Raw genomic sequence first — 6000 nt, 5'->3', positions numbered from 1 at the left:
TTGCCGCTTTAAAAGAACTGGTGTCAACCACAGGAGAATGTATTTTCAATACAGTATTGACTATTTGAAATGATTGTGGCTTTAATGAGAAATATTTGAAACCAAACTTACTAGCATTTTGTTCTGATGGTGTAAATACAATGCACGAAGAAAGTTTAGAGTAACTACAAAGTTAGGAAATTTTCCTAAAATAATCAGTCAGCCTGGTTTTAAATCATTAGTTGCAATGACCATTTGACAATTAAATATTTGAAATAAAATAAGTTAACAATTTTTAAATATACTTAGATGAAATTTATTCTACTTATCATTGATCTAATAAAAAAAATCAAACTGGACTAGAAACTTGAAAATGAAATTATCACAAGTGGTCAAATCCTGATGAGCAGCATGTAGTTTATGACCTCCTACTTCTGTATGGTGTGAATATCCTACCTTTCTCTTTTTCTTCTGGTTTGGCAAAGTGATTAGTTAATATTAATTTCTTGTAAGACATTGTAACAATTGACATTCACGAAGAATTTTCATTGTTTTTACTTGTATTATGCTCAAGATCAACTAAGATTCAGAAAATGAAAAGATTAATCAGAAGCACCATAAGAGAATAAGGAATTTAAAGATTGGGAATGGAAAGCATGAATCTCAAGGTAAAGATTTGATAAGCTGTATAAGTTTAAAGATATTCTATTTAGGGAACTAAATCAAATTTATAAGAATCCAAGTCATTTCCCAATTGAGAAATGGTCAAAGGATATGAACAAGCAGTTTTCTGATGAAGAAATCAAAGCTATCTATTCCCATATGAAAAAAATGCTCTAAATCACTTGATTAGAGAGATGCAAATTAAAACAACTCTGAGGTACCACCTAACACCTATCAGATTGGCTAAAATGACAAAAAAAAAGGAAAATAATAAATGTTGGAGAAGCTGTGGGAAAATTGGAACACTAATGCATTCATTGTTGGTGGAGCTGTGAACTGATCCAACCATTCTGGAGAACAATCTAGAATTATGCCCAAAGGGCTATAAAGCTGTGCATACCCTTTGACCCAGCAATACTACTTTTGGGTCTTTTCCCCAAAGAGATCATGGAAAAGGGAAAAGGACCCACATGTACAAAAATATTTATAGGGGCAGCTAGGTGGCGCAGTGGATAGAGCACCGGCCCTGGAGTCAGGAGTACCTGAGTTCAAATTCGGCCTCAGACACTTAACACTTACTAGCTGTGTGACTCTGGGCAAGTCACTTAACCCCAATTGCCTCACTAAAATTAAAAATATATATATTTATAGCTGCTCTTTTTGTGGTGGCAAGGAATTGGAAGTTGAGGGGATGCCCATCAATTGGGGAATGGCTGGACAAGTTGTGGTATATGAAGGTAATAGAATACAATTGTGCTGTAATAAACGATGAGCAGGAGGAGTTCAGAGAAACCTAGAGTGTCTTGCACGGGCTGATGATAAGTGAGATGAGCAGAACCAGGAGAACATTGGGCACAGTATCATCAACATTGTGTGTTGATCAACTGTGATAGACTAGATTCTTCTCACCAGTCCAATGGTACAAGAAAGTTCCAAAGGACTCATGATGAAAAAGGCTCTCCAAATCCAGAAAAAAAAAGAAAAGAAACTGTGGAATATGGACGCTGATTGGACCATACTATTTCTTTTGTTTTTGATGCTGTTGTTTTTCTTTTTTGAAGTTTTTCCTTCTTGCTCTGATTCTTCTTGTATAACATGACTAATGCAGAAATATGTTTAATGTTATATATCAGATTACCTGCTGTCTAGGGGAGGGGGGCAGGGAGGGGAGGGAGGGAGAAAAAATTTGAAATTGGAAATCTTATCTAAACAAAGGTTGAAAACTTAAATAAATAAATAAATAAATTTAAAAAAGATATTCTATCTAGCAAAAACAATAAACTGAATGCTCTTCCTAGGAATATTACTAGAAAATATAACCCAACACATGACCATGCCTTTTATTGAACAGAAATAATAATGGAAACATTCTTAATTATTTTGATTTATTAGAATCCTCTACTGGCCTTATAAAGAACTAACTTCACCATAGCTATCTGGTAAAAGGAAAAATGTATCATTTAAGTGAACTTTTCAAACATGAAATTAATTTGATTTTCAGGATTTTGTAGCTAATAATATAAATCTAATCATGTTCCAATCCCTGTAACCATACAAAAGGCCAACAAGATAATTAGCGCTGTTACAGTCAGTAGTGTTGATGCTGGAAGAGGTGTCAGTTTAATGAATATAACTTATATGAGGATGACATATAGTTTAACAGCAGACCCCGTGTGAGATTTAATGACAATAAGCTTAATGGGAAAAGAGCTGGAGGACTGGAAAGGAACTCAAGCATTAAATTTATTATCAAATCATGGTTGAATCACAACCACAGGCTAGCTATGAATACAAGAATCAAGGAAAGCATTCTGTGAGAATCAAGTGGCTCTGTGGAATTTACAATATAGAGCACTATATACTTACTATATACTTATTTGTAAATTGTATGCTGCACATCCTAAAGGATGTATCAGTAAAATTTTTAACAAATACACATACACACACATATAGATAGGGTTGTGGTTTGTTTTTTTTTTTTTAGAGAACTCGTTGTTAAACATTTACCAGTACACCACTCTTTATGTACCACTGAAGATTTGCAAAGCACTTTACATCCATCATTTCATTTGAGCCTTATGGTAACTTCCTGGGGTAAATGCTGTTATTAAACCCATTTTACAGATAGGGAAGCCAAGTGCTTGAGGTGGAATTCGGTCTTCTTGATTTCAAGTCTAGCACTAAGCTATGCTGCCTCTAAATAACAGCCACTACAATAACAATTCCCATTTCTATAACATTCATAAGATAATTTCCTTATTGCAACCCTATGAAACAGATACTACAGGTATGGTCACCATTTCACAGATGAGAAAATGGAGGCTCAGAGAAATTAAGCTACTTGTCCATGGTCCTGCAGCTATATGGGAAAAAAGAGTTAAGCTCAGAAAAAGAAACTGTTTGGCCACATCTAACAACAAAGTAGAAGCAGATTTGAGGGGCTCTGGGAGTCTTCTTGAGTCCAAGACATCACTTTGGGGCTTCTATTTACCTGAGCTTCAAATGGCAGAAACATTGGATCAGATGGACAGAAAGTCTATTCCTGATTGGAAGAGTCACAGAGATCTATGACCAGTGTGTAGCTGGGCTCATTCATTCTGCTTCTGAATGTAAGAATGGAAAGATCAATTTTGTTGATGGAATCCAGGAAAATAAGTCGTCCAGTTCTTTCCTGAGGTGAGCAGATATGTGTCACAGATAAGGGATTTGAGGGTCTATGACAATTAGAGCTAGTAACAGAGGAAAGATACCCTTAATTAGCATACGTCCCAGAGTCCCAATGGGGTTCTATAACTCAATTTGCCATCAGCGACTCTGCTCTCCAATGACTCCACAAAGCATCCTGCCCCCCCCCCCCCCAGAATAAGCTGTTCAGGGGGCAGCTAGGTGGTGCTACAGTGGAGAAAGTACCGGTCCTGGATTCAGGAGGACCTGAGTTCAAATCTGACCTCAGATACTTGATACTAGCTGTGTGACCCTGGGCAAGTCACTTAACCCTCGCCCCACAAAACAAACAAAAATAAAATAAGTGTACCACCTCTGCACCACCACCACTCCCCGCCTCACAGAGGCTCAAGTGTGATGCTAGACTCTAAAGCATTATATAGATGTTGCTATGACGTCAATGTTCTGCTTTTCTTTGTCTTTGGATCATTTTGTTCTTTTAGCAAACCCCTGGCTAACTATGCAGAAAGCCAGAGGTTTGATGCTGAGCATAAAGTCTAGCCCCCATCCCCAAACAATTCTATTAAACAGTTCAATAAATCCACAGCTTTCTTCAGTATGTCAGAAACAGAGGGAGGGTATTCATGCTTTTTTCCTCCTCTGACCACTTGGTTTATCAAGGCCAAGTATAATCAGAATCCAACCTCACTTTGCTCAGAGAGGTCCAGAACGGAATGTCATCCTTATCAGTGCTTTACAAATGAGACACTGGGAAGAGGGAGCCAGTTCTGAATTCGAGCTTCTTTGACTCAGTAGCTAGAGCTCCCTGCTCTTTCTTTCTTCTTCTTCTTCTTCTTCTTCTTCTTCTTCTTCTTCTTCTTCTTCTTCTTCTTCTTCTTCTTCTTCTTCTTCTTCTTCTTCTTCTTCTTCTTCTTCTTCTCCTTCTCCTTCTCCTTCGCAGGGCAATGAGGGTTAAGTGACTTGCCCAGGGTCACACAGCTGGTAAGTGTCAAGTGTGTGAGGCCGTATTTGAACTCAGGTCTTCCTGAATCCAAGGCCGGTGCTTTATCCGCTGCACCACCTAGCTGCCCCCCTTCCTTTCTTTTTAACTTGAGCCATAGCCTCTCTTTTTGAAAGCATGAAGACTGTAAAGTGAAATAAATGCCCAGGGAATTTTAGGAACAGAAATCAACCCTTCTTTCATAAGCTGGTCTGTAAAAAGAAGTGGGATTTTGATTTCTGAAAAGCAGCCTGTGTTAGGGTTACTAGGATTTTAACACAGACCTAGAGCTGGAGGGACCTTAGAGGTTATCCAGTCTAACACTTTCATTTTATAGAGGAGGAAGGAAGCTAAGGCCCAAGGAGGCCACATGGACAGCAATGGGCAAAGGCAAGATTAGATTGGATCGTCTCAGTCCACAACTCTTTCCATTGCAACTCAGCCAAGGATGACACAGACCTAACAAATGGTAGTAAAAGTGTATTTGCCTAAAGTCTTATAACTCTAATCAAGAGGTTCACAGGGTCAACTCAAGAGCCTAATTAATGCAGAAGCATTGAGATTTATTGGGAATTATTTCTATCCGGATTCTAACCTGCTTCTAAAGATCGCTTCTAGTACTAAGGAACCAAGAGGAACCAGCTGATGAAGTAGCAATAATACTACTAACGGCTACATTTCTAAAGTGTTCTAATGTTTACAAAGTACTTTGTTTTTATCTATATTTCTAGAACTTAGCGCAAGGCCTGGCACATATGAAGAGCTTAATAGATGATTTTATGAATGTTATCTCTTTTGTTCCTCACAATAACCCTATAGTTATATCATATTCCCCATTTTACAGATGAAGAAACTGAGGCTCAGAAAGATTAAGTGACTTGCCAATGGTCACAAAGCTAAGAATCTGAGTGGGATTCAAGGATCTCTCCTTTTTTCCAAGCCCAGTATTCTTGCCACTATCCCCTCCTAAATGTGAGCTCTTTGAGGCCCCCTTCCTCACTCCAGCAGCCCCAAGCACAACTTTCTGTGTAAAAAAAAAAAAAAACTCCAAAAAATCCCAACCCTCAATACATGGTGATCACAGATGTTTAGAGGGATCCTAAGAACCATAGGAAGCTGTTTTTCTGCTTTGAAAGTTCTTTCCATCTGGCCTTCAATAAAACAAGTTTACTAAAGTTAAAAGTATTTTGGGGGGGGGTGGGGCAATGAGGGTTAAGTGACTTGCCCAGGGTCAGACAGCTAGGGTCAAGTGTCTGAGGCTGGATTTGAACTCAGGTCCTCTTGAATCCAGGGCCGGTGCTTTATCCACTGCAGCGCCACCTAGCTGCCCCCCTTGATTTATTTTTGTGATTGTTCCCTCAGTGTGTCTCTGATCTATTTGATTGTACCTGGAGAAATTTCTAGCTTTGTTTCCAATGCTTCCATTGGTTGGTAGCGTTTAGTACTTTTTCCTTCTGATGTCTTTGCTTTGAACAATCCCCTTTTTTGCTTTGTATTGGTTTCATTTACTTTGGTTTACGCTTCTTTTAATTGATGTTTTTCTTTTAAGCATTTCTGCTAACTGTGCTTTTTTCCAGGGTAGGGGCATTTCTGTCGGTCTTTTTTGAGGGGGATATTAAGGAAGTCAACTAGCTCCTTTGCAACCTCTCACTTGGTCATCTTCCCCCAAGACTTGAACCATTAGGAAGTCGGCA

Source organism: Dromiciops gliroides, chromosome X (assembly GCF_019393635.1).
Source record: "Dromiciops gliroides isolate mDroGli1 chromosome X, mDroGli1.pri, whole genome shotgun sequence".
Taxonomy (NCBI): Eukaryota; Metazoa; Chordata; class Mammalia; order Microbiotheria; family Microbiotheriidae; genus Dromiciops; species Dromiciops gliroides.
This window is presented reverse-complemented; position numbering follows the sequence as displayed.